The sequence below is a fragment of the Mustela putorius genome, unplaced genomic scaffold, assembly GCF_011764305.1.
Source record: "Mustela putorius furo isolate JIRA1106 unplaced genomic scaffold, ASM1176430v1.1 tig00000929_pilon_pilon_pilon, whole genome shotgun sequence".
NCBI lineage: Eukaryota > Metazoa > Chordata > Mammalia > Carnivora > Mustelidae > Mustela > Mustela putorius.
The window spans coordinates 4743018-4766292 of record NW_025421520.1 but is presented as its reverse complement, the minus strand read 5'-3'; the positions used below and the strand labels follow the sequence as shown (position 1 = coordinate 4766292).

Sequence of the window (23275 nt, the reverse complement as noted above, 5' to 3'; positions counted from 1 at the left end):
AATTAAGGATAGAATTGAGTTAAACAAAAAAAAAATTTTTTGAGGGGCTCCTGGTAGCTCATTCAGTTGAGCATCTGCCTTTGGCTTGGGTCATGATCCCAGGGTCCTGGAATCCAGCCCCCCACCGGGCTCCCTGCTCCGCAAAGAGTCTGCTTCTCCCTCTCTCTCTGCTATTCCCCCTGCTTGTGCTTTCTCTCTCTGTGTCAAATAAATAAAATCTTTAAAAAACTTTTTGAACACATAAAATAAGAAAAAACAGGAAATCACATATTTTAAAAATTTACAAATTGGCAGTAGTACTCAGATACTTTCAGACCTTTAAATTATTTCATTATGTAAAAAGACACAAACTCGGTGTTAAGTTGAAAAACACAGGGCAGGGGCACCTAGGTGGCTCAGTGTGGTTAAAGCCTCTGCCTTCGGCTCAGGTCATGATCTCAGGGTCCTGGGATGAGCCCCACATCCAGTTCTCTGCTCAGCAGGGAGCCTGCTTCCCCCCCCTCTCTCTGCCTGCCTCTCTGCCTACTTGTGGTCTCTGTCAAATAAATAAATAAAAATTAAAAAAAAAAGAAAGAAAGAAAAACACAGGGCAGGGGTGGCCTGTGTTTTTCTGGGTGGCTCAATGGGTTAAGCCTCTGCCTTTGGCTCAGGTCATGACCTCAGGGTCCTGGGATCGAGCCCCTGCATTGGGCTCTCTGCTCAGCGGGGAGCCTGCTTCCCACCCCTCTCTCTGATTCCTTCTCTGCCTGCTTGTGATCTCTGTCAAATAAATAAATAAAATCTTTTAAAAAAAAAAGGAAAAGGAAAACACAGGGCAGAAAATAATAAAGGGTTAATATGAAAAACATAAAAGGCTTTTTTTAAACAACAGAAAATCTAATTTAAGTCTTTCTTTTAAATATTAATCAAAACCAGAAAAGGAGATGTAACAGAAGAATTTTCTGAAGCTGAAGCAGTCTAAGTAGTTTTATATATGAACCACTGTAAACTGTCAGAAAGTCACCCCTACCCCCAAAGAACTTCAAAACACCTGAACCAAAATCCTAACAAATATGTCTAAAACTATAGCTGAAAAAAATCTATGTTAAAAAAAAACTACGTAAAATACTAGTAAATAGCATCAACATACAAGTATAATTTAATATTAGAAATTAGTCAATAGGGACGCCTGAGTGGCTCAGTAGGTTGAGCAGCTGCCTTTGGCTCAGGTCATGATCTCAGCGTCCTGGGATCGAGTCCCACATCAGGCTCCTTGCTCAGCAGGGAGCCTGCTTCTCCCTCTGCCTCTGCCTGCCATTCTGTCTGCCTGTGCTCGCTCTCTCCCCATCTCTCTCTCTGATAAATAAATAAAATCTTTAAAAAAGAAAAAAAAAAAGAAATTAGTCAATATAACACAGTAGATCAAAGAGCCAAAATAGCATTGCTTCAAACTTCATGAGCAAAAGGGAAAGAGACGTAATTCAGTAAGAAACTACATGGACTGACTGGGGCTAAAGGATCCCTAGGCTGACTGTATTTCTCAGGGAAAAAGGGACAGGATAATTACCTTTAGGATTTATTAAGTAGTTATGTTTGAATTTAAAAGAAAACTTTAGAGCAAGCAAAGGAGAAAGAAAGTATGGGATGAGGGAAGTCTGACCAATCCAATAGCGGGCAAAAAGGAAAATAAAAAATACGTGATATATAGAAAATAAAATAAAAAGATTAAAAATATGAGTTATCACAGTAAATATAAGTGGCTTAAAGTTGGCTGTCATTAATGATAAAAAGATTAATTTACCATGAAAACTCAACAGAACTACTCGCATTGTATAAAGCAAACATTTACAGAACGAGGAATTCAGAGTCACAATCATGAGAAATTTTCACATCTCACTCTCAGAAACTGAGATGACACACAGAAACATTTTAAGCAATTACTTGGACGACACATGTAACAAGCATCATTACAACTCGATCAATCCTCCTGTGTCTGGCTCTGCTAAAACACAGGATACAGGGTTAAACAAAATCTCTGCTTTCACTAAACTGCATTCTAGTGAGAAGAAATACCTGTTACTCCTGTAAACAAAACACACATAAAGAAAATACAAATTAAAAAAATGAAGGATGGACTGCCATTTTAAACAAGATACTTAAAAAATAAACTTCAGGGGCGCCTGGGTGTCTCAGTAGGCTAAGCTGCTGCCTTCGGCTCGGGTCATGATCTCAGGGTTCTGGGATAGGGTCCTGGGATCGAGTCCCACATCGGGCTCTCTGCTCAGCAGGGAGCCTGCTTCCTCTTCTCTCTCTCTCTGCCTGTGTCTCTGCCTACTTGTGATCTCTGTCAAATAAATAAATAAAATCTTTTAAAAAAATAAAAAATAAATAAACTTCATAAAAATAAAATTTTATTTTATTTTTAAGTAAGGAGACGTTTCAGTAGATCTGAAGTAAAAGAGAAAAGAAACCATGCAAACAGGAGGGAAAGGAGCACTACAGCTGAAGGAACGGCGAATGCAAAGTTACAAGTATATGAGTGTTGGAAAAACAATGTTCTGGTGTTGAAAAATATACTGTGGTTGGAACAGAGTGAGTGAGAGGGGCAGTAAAGAGATAACGAGGCCAAAGAAAGTTTTTTTAAAAAGGGATCAATTGGGTTTTTTTCTTTTTTCTTTTTTTTTTTTAGAAACCTATAGACCAATATAAGGACGATGTACAGAGAGACTGGAAATTCTTGAAATACTCCTAACATGACTGCTACAGTGAAACAGAGAAAAAGAAATTAATTCAAGAGATATTATGGAGCTAGAATTTACCTTTAATCTTTTATGATTCTTCATGATTAAGAACACTCACTGCTAAAGGAAGGGAAACGTATGACTTAGCTGGCTTTGTCATTTAATCTTCCAAGCCAGTGTCTGTGGCTCTGTTTTCGGTTTTGTTTTGTTTTTTTTTCTCCAATATCCTCACCCTTGCTAAGTTATGGGTTTTTGGCAGTTTTGGCTTTATTTCAAACTCATTTAAAGGCAGGGGGAGTAAAGAGTGTGTACATATGTATCAGTCGTCTGTATTCCTCAAGAAGAAACTTTTAATTTTTACTTTGCTTCTTTTACTTATTCTTCTTCTTAATTCCTGGTTTTGGCACCAATAAAGCATGCTTTTACACTCAACAACCCATCAGAATTCTTTTCCTTCTGCTCAATGGACCAACCAATATCATGCCATTTTTAAGTTTCCCGTATTTCACTCACGTCTTTTTAATGCAGCTCACTGGTTTCTGGTATGTGATTGTTCTGACTAATCAAATGGTGAATTTATTTTTTTCTGGATGCAAAAAGATAATGGTCATACTTTGTCAAACCTACATCAGTAGAAATAGATGTACACATTTTACATTTTCATATTGCATTCAGATGTTCCCAGTTTGGGTTTTTAATAGAACTTTGAAGTCTCATTACAAATGGCAACCCAAAAATTATTTATTTCAATCTTTCTTTGGCTTTTCTTCCTTCTAATTTTTTTCTTTTGTATCTTTTAACCCTTCATTTTAATTTTGATTCCTTCTACTGAAAGCAAATTTGAAGTAAAGTAACACCATCAACAATTTGAGAAAATCTTCCATCAAAAATCCAATGTTCCATATTAATATTATAAATTAAAACTAATTTGAGTTCCTAAAACAGAGTAAACTTCCATTTAAAGCCACATGGGACTACAGAGGAGGTTCAAATTACCTTCCACACATAAACAACTAGAAAACCAGATAAAATGTAAGAAACGACCATTATTAGACATTAAACAAAAGGCAAGGACAGGACTGTAATCCCCAGGCAAAAGGAAAAAAACAAGGTGAACCGTACCATCACAAGGGCTTTCTGCATGGAGTTAATTTGCAAACTGTAGCACAGAGAGGGGAACTCTGGCAACTGTACTGAAATGAAGACACAGAAATCATCAGTTCAGGAGGCTGGAAACTGTGGGAGAGCATACATAAGGAGAGGGAGTTGTACAGAGACACAGATCCAGACATCCGCATAAGGGTACCCTTAAGGTTTTATCTGTATACTAATCTGTGTAAATGTGGTAGAAAACCCCAAAAGGCTAAACAAGAACAAGTTCCAAGGAAAGAACTATTACAGCACAGCTGCAATACAAACAAGTCCCAAAGTTCCCAGAGCCAGGAATCAGCCATGTTCCCTCTAACCAGAGTGCCAAGACCTCACTGACTATATTATCACATTCAGTAGAGACTAAAATAGAACATGACTTTAAAAGTAAGCTAAATGAAGCCTATAACTTATCTTCTAGACCATCTCTAAAAGAGTTCACAAATAAGCCTCAAAAGAACAAAAATTTCCCGCAACTAACTTACCAGGCAAACATACACACACACACACACACACACACACACACACACACAGCATTTGTTAAAGTAATACAACAAAATCTAGCTCACAACAAAAAAATGACAAAGTATGGCATCCAATGAAAATTTACAAACTATAAAGAAAATGAGGAAAATGTAAGTAATAACCAGGAAAAAAAAACTCAAGGAATAAAACCAGAAAACAACAGAGATGATAGAAGGGACAAGCATGGACATTAAATTGGCTATTATCAACATGTCTCATATGTTTAAGAATGTAATGAAAAATGAATGAGAAAGAGAAATGAAAGATAGTAAAAAATGTTAAACATGAAACTCAAAGGTAACAAAAAAAAGAAAACAAAACTTTTACTTTGACTGATTAACATCTGACAGAAACAGCAAAAGAAAAGATGACTGACATTAAAGATCTAGCAAACAATGTCTACCCAACATAAAAGACAAAGTGAAAAAAGACAAACACAGCTACAGAACCCTGTGGACAAATGCAACCAATCTAACATGTGAAACTGGAGTTGGAGGGAAGCAAACAAACAAACTATATATAATATATATATATATATATATATTTTTTTAAATGAAATACTAGCTGCAAATCTTTCAAACTATGTAATTACAAACCTACAGATCCAAGCAGCACAACAAAACCTCACTCACATACACACATGAGTAACTTTATAGTCAACTTGCTGAAAGAGTAATGAAAGAACCTCAAAAGCGGCCAAAAGTAAGATGTATTACTTACAGAGTAAGAAAAATAAAGAGTGACTGCAAACTTCTCATGTGAAACTATGTATGCCAGAAGACAGTGAAATAACATAATTGAAGTGCTTGGAGAAAAAATTAAAGGGAAAAAACCCATAAACCTTAAATTAAACATGCAGCACAAAGCATCCTTCAGAAACAAAGTAATGAAAAAGATTTTTCAAACAAATTGTTCAACGAACCTTCATTATAAGACATGTTAAGGAAATTCTTTGGACAAAAGGAAAATTACAATTAATAAAAGCCTGGATCGAGATATCTGTATGCAAAGGAATAAAAACTGGTGGTAATGGCTAAGTATGTAACAAATATAAAAGACCTTTTTCTCATTTTTAATCTCCTTAAAAGTTAACTCACTGTTTAAAGCAAAAACTGTAATTTATTCCAGGGTACATAATAGATAGATAGATAGATAGATAGATAAATAGATAGATAATGTATATCTATAGATAGATAGATAGATAGATAGATAGATGGATGGATGGATGAATGAACGAACTGTATGGCAACAGGTGGTGCCTGGGTGACTGCTAAGTGACTGCCTTCAGCTCAGGTCATGATCCCAGATACCTGGGACTAAGCTCCACATCAGCTCCTTGCTCAGCAAAGAATCTACTCTTTCCCTCTCCCCGTGCTTGTGCTCACTCGATCTCTCTATCTCTCTCAAGTAAGTAAATAAAAAAATCTTTTAAATAAATAAAATAAATAAAAATTAAACTGTATGGCAACAATAGTTCAAAACAAAGGAGGGTAAAAATGAAAGTATACTGGTATACAGTTTTTACAGTACATTTGCAGCAATAAAATGTTACTTGAAGTAAAACTCAGGTGAGTTAAAAATGTATCACATAAAACCGAGAGCAACTCCTCTATGAAAACACACACATGCACAGCTTGTTAGTCAAATACAGATAGGACAGAATGCTAAAAAAAAATTCCATTAACCCAAAAACAGGAGGGCAAGAATAAAAGAGAATGAAAAAAAAGAAGAAATAAAATACAAAACAAGTAGATTTAAATGCATTCACATCAACAATTTTGTTAAGTGTCAATAAGCTTAACAGTACGATTAAAAAGCAGAAATTATAAAATCTTGTTAAAATGTAGATACTACCCAAAGCAATTTCAGATTTAATGCTATCCCTATCAAAATACCAATAGCGTTTTTCACAGAACTGGAACAATTCTAAATTTTATATGGAACCAAAAAGACTTCAACAGCCAGAGCAATCTTGAAAAAGAAAAACAAAACTGGAGGTATCACAATTCCAGATTTCATGTTATATTGTAAGACAGTAGTAATTAAAACAGTATGATACTGGCATAAAAACACACATAGATCAATGGAACAGAACAGAAAACCAAGAAATAAACCCACAATTATATCGTCAATCTATGACAAAAGAGGCAAGAAGATACAATGGGAAAAAGACAGTCTCTTCAACAAATGTGTTGGGAAAAATTTTTGTACATCCACAGGCAAAAGAATGAAACTGGACCACTTTCTTTCAGGATACACAAAAATAGAGTCAAAATGATCTAAAGACCTAAACATGAGATCTGAAACCATAAAAATCCTTGAAGATAGCACAGTCAGTAATTTCTCTGATATCACCCATAGCAACATTTTTCTAGACATGTCTCCTGAAGCAAAGGAAATAAAAGCAAAAATAAACTATTGGAACTACATCAAAACAAAAACCTCTGCCCAGTGAAGTCAACAATCAACAAAGCTAAAAGGCAATGTACTGAATGTACAAATGACATATCAGATAAAGGATTAGTTTCCAAAATATATAAAGAACTTAAAAAGTCAAGATGTCCAAAAAGCAAATAATCCAATTTTTAAAATGGGCAGAAGACACTAACAGACATTTCTCTGAAGACATCCAGGTGGTCAAGAGATGCATGAAAAGATGCTCGACATCACTCATCAGAGGGAAAAGCTAATCAAAACTACAATGAGAGAAAAAAAAAAAAAAACTACAATGAGATTATCACCTCACATTTGTCAGATGGCTAAAATTAAAAAATGAAGAAACAACAGGTGTTGGCCAGGATATGGAGACCAAAGAACACTCATGCACTGTTGGTGGGAATGCAAACTGGTACAGCCACTGTGGAAAACAGTACAAAGTTTCCACAAAAGTTAGAAATAGAACTACCCTGTAATTCAGTAATCACACTACGGGGTATTTACCCCAAAAATATAAAAACACTAATTCAAAGGGATGTATGTACCCCTAAGCTTATAGTAGCATTATTTACAATAGCCAAACTATGAAAGCAGCCTGAGTGTCCACTGATAGATGAATGGATAAAGAATATGAAGCATAGGGGCGCCTGGGTGGCTCAGTGGGCTAAGCCGCTGCCTTCGGCTCAGGTCATGATCTCAGGGTCCTGGGATCGAGTCCCGCATTGGGCTCTCTGCTCGGCGGGGAGCCTGCTTCCCTCTCTCTCTCTCTCTGCCTGCCTCTCCATCTGCTTGTGAGTTCTCTCTGTCAAATAAATAAATAAAATCTTTAAAAAAAAAAAAAAGAATATGAAGTATACATTTGCAATAGACTATTATTCAGCCATAAAATGGAATGAATCTTTTAATAAGATTTTATTTATTTATTTGACAGAGAGAGAGAGAAAGAGATCACAAGTAGGCACAGAGGCAGGCAAAGAGAGAGGGGAAATTTGGCTCCCTGCTGAGCAGAGAGCTCAATGTGGGGCTCGATCCCAGGACCCTGAGATCATGACCTGAGGCTGAAGGCAGAGGCTTAACCCACTGAGCCATCCAGGTGCCCCAAAATGGAATGAAATCTTGGCATCTGCAAAACACAGATAAAGCTGGAGAGTATAATGCCTAAGCAAAATAAGGTAGTCAAAGACAAATCCCATATGATCTCACTCAAATGTGGACTTTAAGAAACAAAAAAAAGTGAACAAAGGAAAAAAAAAACCAAGAAATAGACTCTTTTTTTTTTTTTTTTTTAGATTTTATTCATTTATTTGACAGACAGAGATCACAAGTAGGCAGAGAGGCAGGCAGAGAGAGAGGAGGAGGAAGCTCTCTGCCCCACTGAGCAGAGAGCCCGATGTGGGGCTTGATCCCAGGACCCTGGGATCACGACCTGAGCCGAAAGCAGAGGCTTTAACCCACTGAGCCACCCGGATGCCCCTAGAAACAGACTCTTAATTATAGAGAGCAAACTGAGGGTTATCAGAGGGAAGGCAGATAGAGGGGGATGGTCAAAATAGGTGATAAGAATAAAAGACCATACTTACCATGATGTAAAAAAAAATAAATTAAATTAAAAAGCAGAAATTATCAGTTTAAATTTAAAAAGCAAGACCCAATTATATGCAATCTATAAGACACACACTTAGAGGGATACTTACAGGATAAAAAAACAAAGAGACAGAAAAATATAATGTGACAATACTGATCAAAAGAAAGCTATGGTGACTATATTATTAAACAAAGCACACTTCAAAGAAGGAGTATTATAAGAACTAGAGACAGATGTTACATAATGATAAAAATGTCAATTCAACAGAGACAATAATCCTAACCATGTATGCACCCAATGCTTCAAAATATTGATAATTGAAAATGGAAATATTTAAATCCACAATTACATCTCTACACCACAATACTGCTCAATAACTGGCATAAGTAGACAAAAAATTCAATAAAGATACAGAATACTTAAGTAAGACTACTCATCAACCAAGTGGACCTAAACTGGCCATTACAGAACACCCTACCTATTAACAACTGAATACCTACTCTTTTCAAGCATACTGTCCCCAGAATAATCCAAATTGTAGCCCTTTACACAAAGTTCAACAAACCAAAGTTCATCATACCAAACATGTCCTCTGGCCCTAAAGGAACTAAACTAGAAACAAGCAATATCTTCAAACATCTGGTAAACACAATCAAAATTCTAAATAACCCACTAGTCAAGAAAGAAATGAAGGAAATTGGAAATTGGAAAACAGCTTGAACTAAATGAAAATGAATATACAGCATTCACAAATGCTGTATATTCATTTTCTAAATTTGTAAGATTCAGGTAGCACTGAATAAACGGAAATTTACAGTTTTAAATAGTTATATATCAGGAAAGAAGAAAGATCTCAACTATAATAGTAACATAAGCCTCCACTTTAAGAAACTAGAAAACAGGGGCCCCTGGGTAGCTTAGTCAATTAAGTACTGGCCTTCAGCTTAGGTCATGATCTCAGGGTCCTGAGATTGAGACACACATGGGGCTGCCTGCTAGGCCCTCTCTCTGTCAAAAAAAATAAATAAAATCTTAAAAAAAAAAAAAATAAAGAAATTAGAAAATAAAAATAAAATCAAAACAATAAAGAAAAATAATAAAAAGCCAAAATCAGTGACATAAAAACACAATAATGGAGAATTTTTAAAAATCAATGGAATCACCTCCCCAAAAATCAATGAAACTCTAACATGGTTCTTTGAAAAAAATTAATAACATAGATGATTTGCCAATAAAAATGATGAAGAGAGAAAAAATTCATGAACTACCATCAGAAAAACTGAAAGAGGGATTATCACTAGAAAGTCAATACCCACTAGAAAGAGAATGAGAAAATATAAATAATTTTAACTCAGTAAATCCAATGGTCACAATCCTTGGAAAGCACAAATTACCAAAGACTCAAGACTAGAAATGGAAAATTTGAATAACCCAGTGTCTATTTTTAAAATTGAATTTGTAGGTATAAACCTTCCCACAAAGAAAATTCCAAACCCAGTTGTCTTTATTGACAGATTCTATCAAATGTTTGAGAAATAATACTAATGCTATACTATCTCCAGGAAATAATGAAGGAAGGAACACTTCCCAACTCTTTCTATGATGCTGGCATTACAATGACAGCAAAATCAAACATCATATAGAACCAATATCTGTCAAAAAGACCTATTGTATAGAAGAAAAAAGAGAACACTCCACCATCAATTTTTTACATATATTAACACCTGCCATACCAAATCAAAATAAAAATAATGTAAGAAAACTAAATTATAGCCTGTTTTTTTGCTTTAAAAACACATATAAAATGGCAAAAGATTACCAAGGGGTTCCCATTCTAGATAAGATGGAGGAATACATGCCAAACTTTAACTGCCACTGAATGCAACTATAAAACATGAATATAGGGCAATCCTCTTGGGTCCCCTCCCTCCTCGGGAGCTTTGTACTATCGCTTTGCTATGACTCAATAAACCTTGCTCTGCTGCTCACCACACACACACACACACAATGCATGCCACACTATTTGAGTTTCCTTAAAAATACAGAACAGCATGATGATCAGGAACAGACACCAGAATTCAAAGAACTTCCAAAGTATCACTGAGTTTACTATTTTACCTCTTCAGTATCCCCTGGCCTGAGCCCAGCACAGTCTAACAGCCAGGAGATGCAGAAATACAGCGTGACTGAGCTAACCCACAACATGCTCACAGTGGACCTGATCCTAGCAAGTATTAACAAAAACTTCCAGAGCTGAGCTAACAGACCTCTGGCCAGGCTGCAGACTGACCACTGGTACTCCAAACACAGCAGAGACAAGAACTGCACTGCAAAAGTTCTGAAAACGAAACTGTACTTAGCACAGCCCACAAACGGCTGGTTGAAACCTATAGCCTTGCATACCCAGGCCAAGTGCCTGCTAAATCAAAAATATCAACATTCTCCATAAGGTGTCTTTAAACCCCAATGTCTTATGACCAAAGATTCTAACTGTTCAGAAAACAATCCAAAATTACTTGATACACAAATGTCAAATCACATAAAAATGCAGGGAATAAAGGCCAATGATAAAATGACAAAGAGGTTGGAATTTTCTGATGACCACTTCAAGGCAGCTGTTATTAACTGTTCAAATGAGTAATTTTGAAAACTCTTAAGGCAAAATTTAAAATAGACATCTGCAAAGAAACAGAAGATATAAAGAAAAACCAACTGGAAATTTTAAAAATAAAAATTATTAAAAAAAAATAAAATAAAATAAAAATTACAAAAATCTAAACAAACAATAAACTATTATTAGAAACAAACAATAGGGGCGCCTGGGTGGCTCAGTGGGTTAAGCCGCTGCCTTCGGCTCCGGTCATGATCTCAGGGTCCTGGGATCGAGCCCCGCGTCGGACTCTCTGCTCAGCGGGGATCCTGCTTCCTCCTCTCTCTCTGCCTGCCTCTCTGCCTACTTGTGATCTCTCTCTGTCAAATAAATAAATAAAATCTTTAAAAAAAAAAAATTAAAAAAAAAAAGAAACAAACAAACAATAAACGGCAGGCCTAAACTGAAACAGTAATTACAGTAAATGTAAGTGGACTAACCATTCCAATTAAAATACAGAGATTATCAGAATCGATTAACAAAACATGACCCAACTACATTCCACCTAATGAAACTCAATTCGAGCGCCCAGGTGGCTCTGTGGGTTAAAGCCTCTGCCTTCAGCTCAGGTCATAATCTCAGGGTCTGGGATCGAGCCCCGCATTGGGCTCTCTGTTCAGCAGGGAGCCTGCTTCTCCCTCTCTCTCTGCATACTTGTGATCACTCTCTGTGTCAAATAAATAAATAAGATCTATAAAAAAAATTTTTTTAATAAAAAAAGAAAAAGAAACTCAATTCAAATGTAATGACATATTTAAGCAAACAGATATCCATGCAACACTAATCCAAATTAAGCATGAGTGGCTATCCTAATATCATACAAAGCAGACTTCAAAACAAAACAGAAAAATTAACAGATGCATCAACTATACTCAAATAAAGAAAAAAAATTTAAGGTACCAGGGATAAAGAGGAACATTACATATTAATAAAAGGATCAAGGGGCACCTGGGTGGCTCAGTGGGTTAAGTGTCTACCTTCGGCACAGGTCATGATCTCAGGGTCCTGGGGTCGAGCCCCGCATCCAGCTCTCCACTTCGCAGGAAATTTGCTTCTCCCTCTACCGGCGTCCCTCCTCCCTCACTCACACTCTCTCTCAAATAAAAAGCTTTAAAAAATTTTTTTTCAAAGGGTCAACTCACCAACAACACATAATTCTCAAAGTGTAAGCACACAACAACAGAACTCCAAAACACATGAACCAAACCAAAATCAAAACAACCAGGGCACCAGGCTGACCCGAGTTGGTAGAGCATGTGACTCTTCATCTTGGGGTGGTGAACTCTAGCCCCATGTTGGGGGCAGAGTTTACTTAAAAAACAAAACAACAACAATACACACACCACTACATTATTCTCTCGGAATCTTCTTAACTGTCCTACTGAAGTAGGCACTACTGTTCCTATTTTACAGATACGCACATTCAAATTCAGAAAGGTTCAAGAAGTTTGATCAAAGTCACTTAAGCGGCTGAAGCTAAACAGCAGTGAGGGAGACACGCCGGAGAGATCCACGAACAACTCCTGCTGAGGTCCACAAAACTACTGGTTCCTCCAAAACCTAATTAAAACAATCTGTTGGAAGTGCTATCTAGGGCCAGTGCCCATTATTTACTACCTAAGCCATAGGTTTAATGCAGAACTCCACTACTCAGGTCCTCACACTCAAATGGGGAAGGAAAAGATCTTACAAGCTCGGAGGCCACCTCTCCTCTAAGTGTTTTAGGATTTCACTGCACTGGCCTGGAACACACCTTACTCATATACTCTCAAAAAAGTTAAAAGTAGGGACCTAAACGGATAATTGTACAGCCATATTCACAGCAGTATTATTCCTTCTAGAACCTCACGCCAATAATTCTTCAACACAGGATCTGCCAGTTCATCTCCCCTACCAGCCTCTCACAGCCCAACAAAGAGGCAGCTGTAATACAGCTGGAACCATCATGGACGCTGGAGCCTGACTGCCCGGGGTTAAAAAAGCTAACTATCAACTATGTGATTCCATGCAAGCCGCTGAAACTCGGTGCCTCAGGTTCCTCATCTTTTAAATGGTAATAGTAGCACTACCCCACAGAATTATTCCAAGGATTAAATGTAAAGCCTTTACAGGGGGGATGGGTGAAATAGGTGAAGGGAATTAAGAGTTTGTGTACAAACTTCCAGTTATAAAAAAAAATTTAAAATATAAATATAAAATAAATATATGCATACAATATAAAATAAAATATAAAGTTATAACTTCCAGTTATAAAATAAATAATTTCTGTGAAATGAAAAAGTACAGCACAGAAAATACAGACAATGACATTGTAATAACATTGCACGGTGATGGTAACTATATTTATCATGGTGATCACTGTGTAATACGTAGAACTGTTGAATCACTACATTGTGCACCTAAAACTAATATAACGTTATATGTCATATATGTCATTATATGTTATATATAACGATATACATCATATATGTCATTATATGAAGCTGTACTTCCGTTACAAAAAGAAATTTGTTTATGCAAAGTATTTACAATGCCAGTTACCTGGTAGGCACTGACTGTTAGCTATCAGCATTGTGACCCTCTCCATATATAACCTCCTTCCCCATCTTGGATCCCATGTTGGGAATTATAATCACCCTGTTCCATATATCCTCAGTCATTTCTGCCTTCATTTTTTTCAGTTCTATTTATTTGCCTGGCAAAAGTCGGTCCTGACCAAATCAAACCCTCCTCTTACTTTAGCCCTGAATTCAAGCTAAGGAACAAAAACACAACTGGGCTTCTACTTTAGCTTCGTGGTTCTAACCCCACACCTCAAGCAGCCACTCACTCCACCAGCAGTCTTTCCACTCTGGTCAGTTCACTATTACCTTCCAGAATTGTTCCACACCCTTCTGTCTTCAAACATTTAAGACTCTCCGTTCTTCACCCTTCAGTTGATAGAACTTCAATGGCAAAACAGAGGTAGTCAGAAAAGTTTCCATACCCTCCTCTTAGGAAATCCTCCAATTGTCCCGAATTCTTTTCCCATATATCCTACCTTCTCTCCTCGTAAACACACTAGCTATGTTCCCAGCTAACAGCAATCCTTTGACGTGTGTTCTGGATCACACACTCACTCCTGTTCGTGAACTTTCCATTAGAGCTATTCTCTTCTCCTGCTTTATCAGTTTTCCCTACTCTGAAAATCAGTCCCATCGGCTTATAAGGTTACTGCAGTAACAATGATCTTGCAAGAAAATAAAATCCTCTCTGCAGTCCACATCCTCTCCTAGCTACTGTTCCATTTCTCTGCACCATCCTTACCGCAAAAGTCCTTGGAAAAGTTCTGAACCCCGTTCTCCACATCAGCTCCACGTCTCTCCGGCTGAGTGTCCTTCCCCACATCCCGCTGACACATCTACCATCAGCATCACTAATGAACAGGGTGACCATGCAACCGGGTCTGCCTCGACAGTCCCACTTTAGGCCTGTCATCTGGCATAATGACTGTGTTCCTGTCATATTCAAAGGTTTCTTGGTTTGGTCAATTACTCTACCAAGGACTGACAGCTTGCCAGTTCCAATAGGCAATTCTCAATCTGCCAAGTGCTATTGATACAAGGGATCATTTTCTCCTTGGCATCTTGGACAAAACACTCCCCTGATTCTTCTACCACACTGGCTGCCCCACCTCACATTCTTCTCTGGTTCTTAAAACCAGGAAAAATGGGCGCCTGGGTAGCTCAGTGGGTTAAGCTGCTACCTTTGGCTCAGGTCATGATCTCAGGGTCCTGGGATCGAGTCCCACATCGGGCTCTCTGCTCAGCGGAGAGCCTGCTTCCCTCTCTCCCTCTCTGCCTGCCTCTCCATCTACTTGTGATTTCTCTCTGTCAAATAAATAAATAAAATCTTTAAAAAAAAAAACAGGAAAAAATAGTGTCCAGGGCTCAGTCACTTGACCTCTTCTCTATATATAATAGACTCATTCCCTTGGTAATTTCACCCAGTCCCTTCACATATATGCTGACGATCCTCAAACTTCTTGGTCCCCTACCTCTCCAGTGAATTACAGCTCATATTTAACTGTCTACTCCACATCTCCACTTGGAGTCAAACGATCATCTCAGTTAATATGTAAAACAAACAAACAAACAAACAAACAAAGAAAAAACAAAAACAAAAAAACCCACAAATTTCACATCACACTGTACCTCTGAAATTTGCTCTTTTTCCAATGTTTCCCATCTCAAACTGGTGCCAACTCAAAGAGCGGCACCAATCACCCAAGTAGCTCAGTTCTATACCTTCAGATTCCTTTCTCACATCCCATATATCTTATCAGCAAATTCTGTCAGCGCTACCTTCAAGATCTACTCCAAATATAGAACTTCCCACCATTACACTGCTAACAGCCTAAAGTCATCATCATTTTTTCATTACTGTTTAATTGGGAGTTATACAATTAACCTTTACTGAGCATTTAGTATGTAAGAGGCACCGTTCTATTACCATCTTTATTCTACACAGCAATCATAGGAAGCTCAGAGAAGATAAGGAATATGCCCAAATTTAACAGGCCTCGCTCCATAACCAACATTCTTAGCCATTGGCTAGATTGCAATGAATGGCCTCCCGGTTTTCTCAGTGGCCCAGAGGCTCCCCCAGACAATTCTGAATGATCTTTTTAAGCCTTAAATCAGGTCACTCTCTTCCTCGCAACCCCCCAATGGTTTCTCATCACACCTAGAATACAACCCAAAGTCTTTATGTCCTACGAAGGCTTACGTGATGTGCTCGTCCTTCTTACCATCACAGGCGAACTCTGTCCTCCATAAACTGGAATCCTGCTATGCTGGCAACCTGGCACTTCGTGAGCACACCTAGTGTGGTCCACGTCGGGGCCTTCCGCGTGTTCCTCTACACTCTAACCCTAACCCTAACCAGATACTCACGTATTACTCTTCCTTCAGTTAGGTTTCCGCTGAAATGTCACAGCCTCAGAGAGGACTTTTCTTACTAGCCTCAGAGAGGACTTTTCTTACCACAAAATAGGGCCCGTCACTCACCATCCATTTCCCTGCTTCATTCTTGTTCATGCCCAACATTAATTATATTTGTCACTTTATTAGTCTGTGTCTTAAACTAGAATGTAATCTCCATGAGGGCTCAAACTCTGCCCTTTTCACTACTGGATGCCCAACACCTAACAGCACTACACATAACACAGGCATTGAATGCATGTTTTGTTGAATGAATATAATGATTTTATTACTCTACTAACTAGAACTGAAATGATTACTTCACCCTTCTGAAGATGAGCAAGTTTGACTTCTGCTTCCTGTTGAACAGAAAGTTTCATATGGAGTCAAACTTTAAAAGAAAGCTACGTAACATAATACTGAATGTTGTGTCATTAAGATATATTTTTTAAAAAGAGGTTTTAATAACACTCAGGAATAAACAAAACTGTCATTGTTGGCAGATAACATCACCGGCATCTACTTCAAAAATACAAGTTACAAACAAAAAGCAGCCTGAGACCTATAAAATACAGAGAACAAACTGATGGTTGCCAGAGGGTAGGCAGATGAAGAGCTGGGCCAAATGGGTACAGGTGAGAGGGAAACACAGCCTCCAGTTATGGGATGAGTAAGTCATGGGAATAAAAAGCATAACATAAGGAATCCAGCCAATGATACGATAATAGCAATGTAACCACACAAACATTAGCCAGACTTGTGGTGAATGTAGCATGATGCCTAAACATATCAAATCACTAAGTTGCACACCTGACACTAATGGAGCAGCAGTGTGTGTCAACTGTACCCACAAGATAAAGAGAGAGAGAAAGATACAGGTGCCTGGGAGTTAGACTCTTGGTTTCAGCTCTGGTCGAGATCTGAGCTGAGACTGAGCCCCAAGTCAACCCCGCACTCAGCGGGGAGTCTGATTGAGGATTCCCTCTCCCTCTCCCTTTTCCCTCCCCATGCTTTCTCTTTCTCTGAAATAAACAAACCTTTAAAAGAGAGACAGAGAAAGAGAAAAGTTAATTAACTGAGAAGCCGCTGATTTCTGTAAGACTGTCAGATCAACATACAGCATGCAGTAACCTTCCTACACCTCATGCTGAATAGCAACGATAATCAATTCAAATGCAAACTGACCTGAAAAAACATACAATATTTAAGTTCCTAAGAATAATTTTAATAAGAAATAGTATGACTTTACGCAAGTACATAAAGAAAGAATCAAACAAATTGACAGACAACCCGAACTGAAGAAGAGACAAAGAATACAAACCAACAATTCGGAGACAAAATGAACGGACCTGTAAGACACGACGCTATTCAATCTGTGGCTAAGTAATCGGGGAGATCAAACAATGAAACGGAAAATGAAAAATACTGGTAACATTCAGGAATAGTAGAAATACAGGAGAGGCAAAGACTCACACATGACAGCCAGCAAAGATGTAAATGAAGAGCATTTACACTGGAAGGCGATTAATAGTAACTAGTAAAATTTTTAAAAATGCCCATCATTTAAATTTCATATCTAGAAATCCATATTGCCTCGTACATATCGAGATAACAACACAGATACATGTAAGGATGTTCACTACATAAAACAACAACAAACAACATAAAAACTGGTCTAAGGGTACAAAGTGTTCTCTCCATTCAATAGTTTTCCATCTCTAGTCATCAAAACAATGAGACATGGGGCTCCAAGGTGACTCAGCCATTAAGCCTCTGGCTTAGGTCCTGATTCCAGGGTCCCAGGATCAGTCCCAGGATCTGTCCCAGGATCAAGCCCCACATTCGCCTCTCTGCTCAGTGGGAAGTCTGCTTCTCCCTCACCCCCTCCCCCTACTTGTGTCCCCTCTCTCTCTGTCTCTCTGTCAAATAAATAAATAACATCTTAAAAAAAAAAAAAAAACAATGAAACAGATCTATTTGTACTCATTTAGAAAGATCTCTATGACACAGTCTCATGAGAAAAAGTACATTACAGAATAATGAAATTCCAGGAGTGTTTTATAAGGGTACAAAATGCATAAACATGTATATGTTTATGTGTGTACATTTGTATATGTGTATGCACATACAAATACACAGCAAAATATCTAGAATGTGCACCCTATACGATTTCCTCTTGAGGTACTGAGGAAAACGGGGGTCCAAGAAGGGCCTTTCATTTTTTACTCCTCATGAGCTTTTTATTTTTTTTAAAGATACACATATCTTTATATCCACACATTATAAACACACACACGAAATCAAGTCAAAGCATTACCACTTGATGGTCAAAGTATAATTTGATCTTTATGCCACCTAAAATATTACACTTATTGGATATTAAATAATTTCTCATAAAAATATAATAAATACAGCAATATTTTTAAAAGAGAAAAAAGAAATTCTCAATAGAAAAAAGAAAGAAGGGGCGTCTGGGTGGCTCAGTGAGTTAAAGCCTCTGCCTTCAGCTCAGGTCATGATCTCAGGGTCCTGGGATCGAGTCCCGCATCGGGCTCTCTGCTCAGCAGGGAGCCTGCTTCCCTTCCTCTCTCTCTGCCTGCCTCTCTGCCTGCTTGTGATCTGTCTGTCAAATAAATAAGTAAAATCTTTAAAAAAAAAATGAAAGAAAGAAAGAAAAAGAAAAAGAAAAACAAAGAATAGGACCAGCAACTGAAAACGAGAATGAAATGGTCTTTATTTTGTTCTATTTTGCTTTTTAAAGATTTTATTTACTTATTTATTTGACAGACACAGACATAGTGAGACAGGGAACACAAGCCTGGGGAGCGGGAGAGGGAGAAGCAGACTCCCCGCTGAGCAGGTGCCCGATGCAAGGCAGGTTACAGGAAAAGAGACACTGTGAGAACTGTAAAAGAGATAACCATACCCCAAATACCCTAAATACAGAGCACACGGTGTAGCTCTTATCTAGTCTCTTGTGTCAAAAGGTTTCAGAGAAAAATTTTCTGGTAATTACAAAGACTAAAACTCGATGCAAGTGACAAGCTACTGCCAAGGCAAATTTACGTCAGAAAGGGACATTAAAGCTAAAGCAAGGAAAAATCAAGAGTAACCATAGTCCCATTAAGTGGCCAGTAATCATCACAGCAGCTCAAAATGGGCATTATCAGTTAAAATGGAATCATCCCTCTCACATCATGAATGTTGAGATCTTTATACCAGGCATACTTATAGCTGATGATTACATACAACAGTATCTACATGTGTGACTGTGGAGCTAGGTTTAGGTTTCACAAAGTGAGTAAGTATGTACCATAATTATCATAAATAAAAATAAACACTTCCTAAGAAATACCTAGAAGATAATCATTTTTTGTTGTCATTTATTGTACCACTTTACAATGAAAGAGTTCACAGTAATTCATATAAAATTTTCCACTGATGGAGAGTTGTGAAGTATGGGCATTTGTTAAGAATAACTGTTTAAAAAATTAATAACACACACACACACACACACACACACACACACGAAAGAGATCCATACAAAGATTAATGTTTCAGAAGGTCCTTGAATTAAAAATGACAAACTTTAAAATTAACACCTACTTTGCTTGCCTGAAAGTTCCTTTTAAATAAATCTTCTTGAGCAGAGGAGTATCTGGAAACTGTACTTTCTGTGCAATTCTATAAATCTAAAACTGCCCTAAAAAATTAAAGTCTATTTCTTAAAATGTATTAACCCATTTTTTTAAAAAATCTTGTGTTCCAAATAAACTATTTTCAAAAGCATGTTCTGTGGTAAAATATAAAAAGACTGGATGAAGAAAAGTACTAAAATTATTGTAAGGAAGGGAAATGTATTTATAAAGAATCAAGAATCAAAACCACCAAATTTATCAAAAGAAATATTGTAAAGTAGAAAGGACTCGAAATAAAAACAAACACAGAGAAGACAAAAAGAAATAATAAGTATAAATAAGTATTTAAAAAGATGGTAAAAATAAATGCAAACATGTACTAATAATCATAAAACATACAAATGAACTAAACTCTTCAGCAAAAAGACAAACATTACTAGAGTAGATTCATGAACAAAACACGGTTTTGAGCTATAAAAACATCTGAACATCGAGGCAAAGAGCAACTGGAAAACAAAAGATGGAAAAGGTGATGAATCTCACAGATTATGAGAAAAATGAACTGTGAGACAGTATGAAGCTATTCCTCCAATGTCCTGGAAATGTTTTACATCCAAAAATGAGAGCTGGTAAGAACCTAAAGCAACAGGAACTGTTAGCCTCGAAGTGATGGGAATGCCAACCGGTGCGGTCATTCTGAAATGCACTCGGTATTGCCCAGGAAAGCTGACCTCTGCACACACCTCAAACGCACCGACATGTCTTGTAATCACGACTGAGAGGAAGAAATATATTCTAAATTGTGGCCAAGTAAACACACAAAGTACTACACAGAAGCAAAAACTGTGTTTCAAAGAGGACAGCAAGTTTTTAGAAAAACCTGAGATTTTTGTGCCTTCAAAAGATGCCCATCAATTTTCCCAAGTTTCAAGAAGAAGAAAAACATTCCCAGAAGGAAAATCTGAGGTGAAAGAAGGAATGACAAGGAAAGAGAAGGGAACTAGTTATTATTTCTACACAAAGCTGATATCGGGAAAGAAGATGACCGTAAGTTCAGACGTGTGGGTTACACTCGGGGACAACGACCACGCACGCCAGGAGGCAGGGTGATCGGAGGTAAAGCATGTTAAAGCTGTCGCTGCTCAGGAGTAAGGTGAAGTACTGATTCATGTTACATTTTAGATAAATGTTTATGCTAATATTTCTAGGGTAGACACAAAAAACAATACACACAGAATGTGGACTCCCAAAGGGGAATGTGAACATGAGATGAAATATGGAGGAAAAAATCTCAATGCAGAAGTGACAATGAATAAACTGCAGTTACATACATAAACACGGACAAGTCACACAAAAATGAGGAAAGCAAGTTGCACAAGACTACATACAGTAAATACAATATATGATTCCATTAAGAGAAATGTTAAAAGCAGCAAGCCTAAACATTCATTGTATAGGGATAGATACATATGTGGTCTTTACAGAACTATAATAAGAACCAAGAAAATGTTAAACTTCAGAGTTATTCTCAGAAGAAAAAGTGGTATGATCATGGAAAGGCATTTTAGGGAACTTCAAAGAATATTCTATTTGTTAAACTATACAGAAGGATAAATAAAGTCTTTTAAAAAAAACTATATGGAAGGTACACAAAAGTATTTTCTTTAATCTATATATAATTGTATGTAGAATTACATCCATAAGAAAAGAATATGGAATTTCCCAATTTAAAAAGTTAAGGGGCGCCTGGGTGGCTCAGTGGTTAAAGCCTCTGCCTTCAGCTCAGGTCATGATCTCAGGGTCCTGGGATCCCCACGTCGGGCTCTCTGCTCAGCGGGGAGCCTGCTTCCCCCTCTCTCTCTGCCTGCCTCTCTGTCTACTTGTGATCTCTGTCTGTCAAATAAATAAAAATTTAAAATCTTTAAAAAAAAATAGTTAAGGGGCACCTGGGTGGCTCTGTCGGTTAAACATCTGACTCTTATCGGATGGTTTCAACTCAGGTCGTTATCCAGGGTTGTGAGACTGAGCCCCACATCTGAGCTCTACACACAGCAGGGAGTCTGCATGAGATTCTCTCCCTTTCCTTCTGCCCCTGCCCCACGTAAGCTCTTATTCTAAAATAAGTCTTTAAAAAAAAAAAAAAGTTAACTTAAAAAGCAATCTCCTGCTCCCCAAATATCCCAGGTTCTTCCAATCCTTAATTATAGATGTCAATCCTTGCCTACACATGTCTTCTTCTCTAAGGCCTATGCAACTTAGTACTATTATCAATTATGTCCTATCTTGACATCTTTTACAGATGTCTTTCAGTATGATTTAAACTGTGATTTGGTAATTAACTATTCAAGCAATGGATTCTTTTCTTCCTTTTACTTTGTTTCCTATCTATTCTATAAACTTTTTTTATTTTTTTTGACAGATTTTACTTATTTATTTGAGAGAAAGAATAAGAGAGAGAGGGAGCACTAGATGGGGGAGTGTCAGAGGGAAAAGCAGACTCCCCGCCAAGCAGGGAGTCCCATGTGGGAACTGGTCCCGGATTCCAGGATCATGACCTGAATCGAAGGCCGTCGCCCAACCGACTGAGCCGTGCAGGTGCCCTAGACTGTAAACTGTTTAAGGCAGACATACTTCTTTAGGACTTCCCATCCTGCCCCAAAACTCCAAGAATCTTTCTTTGTACAAAGTAGATATTCAGATATTTATTCATTTTTATACCCAATTCTAGATTTACATCTGCATATGCACCTAGATATTTACTTCCCAGTTATATGTTCCTTAACCAGTTAATATGAAATAATAATAATGAACCATGCAACCCAATTAACAAACTCAAGTTCCAGTAAACAATTAACAAACTCCAATTCCTGTTTCTTCACTCTGAAACAAATATTTCCCGCAGTATACTAAATCAGAAGTCCTGGATTTTAGGGGCACTGTATCTTGCTTTTTCTGTGCTCTATTCGCCTTTTTTTTTTCTTTTAAGATTTTATTTATTGATTTGAGAGAGAGAGAGAGCACAAGAGAGCATGAGCAGGGAGAGCCACAGAGGCAGAGGGAGAAGCAGACTCCCGCTGAGCAGGGAGCCCTATGTGGGGCTCGATCCCAGGACTCTGGGATCATGACCTGAGCTAAAGGCAGACACTTAACCAACTCAGCCACCCAGGCACCCCCTGTGCTCTACTTTCAACTTCTGTAAAATAAGAATACAAGCAATCTTAACGCCTTTAAACACTTACAAGGAATCAAAGTATGTGAAAGTTGTTCCATTTCCCCCCTTCAAAGAAAGTTCCCGTGAACTCTTCCCATCACAGCCTACCTGCCGAGAAGAATCCATACACTGCTTTCCCCCCACCGCCTCAGCTCCCATTCACCCCATCCAAGGACCTCCCAACACCAATGCGGATTCTTTCAAGGCTACTTTTGGGGCATTTTCTCATCTCTGTCTCTCCATTCTTTCAGTTGAAACAATTTTCCCAAGACACTGTGCAGAAGTCACGTAAACAACTAGATACATATTGAAATATTTATTGATAATTTGAAATCTAGAACTTGTTTCAAAATAAATGAGGGAACAGATGAAACATGAAAGACTGACCAGAAGCTGGTAA

The 23275-nt window shown here is 37.7% G+C and overlaps 1 protein-coding gene across 16 annotated transcripts in view; it reads right to left on the bottom strand.

Annotated features, from left to right (window-relative positions):
• The window catches only part of KMT2C (lysine methyltransferase 2C), a 269946-nt gene that overhangs the window by 194329 nt on the left and 52342 nt on the right, over positions 1-23275 (bottom strand). Inside the window, exon 1 of one of the 16 annotated variants that reach the window (XM_013063207.2) lies at positions 3843-3923. The exons of the other annotated variants lie outside the window; for them this stretch is intronic. The gene's annotated coding sequence lies outside the window, so the exon portion shown is untranslated. Of the gene's footprint in view, positions 1-3842; positions 3924-23275 lie in introns of those variants that run through there. 16 annotated transcript variants of the gene reach the window in all.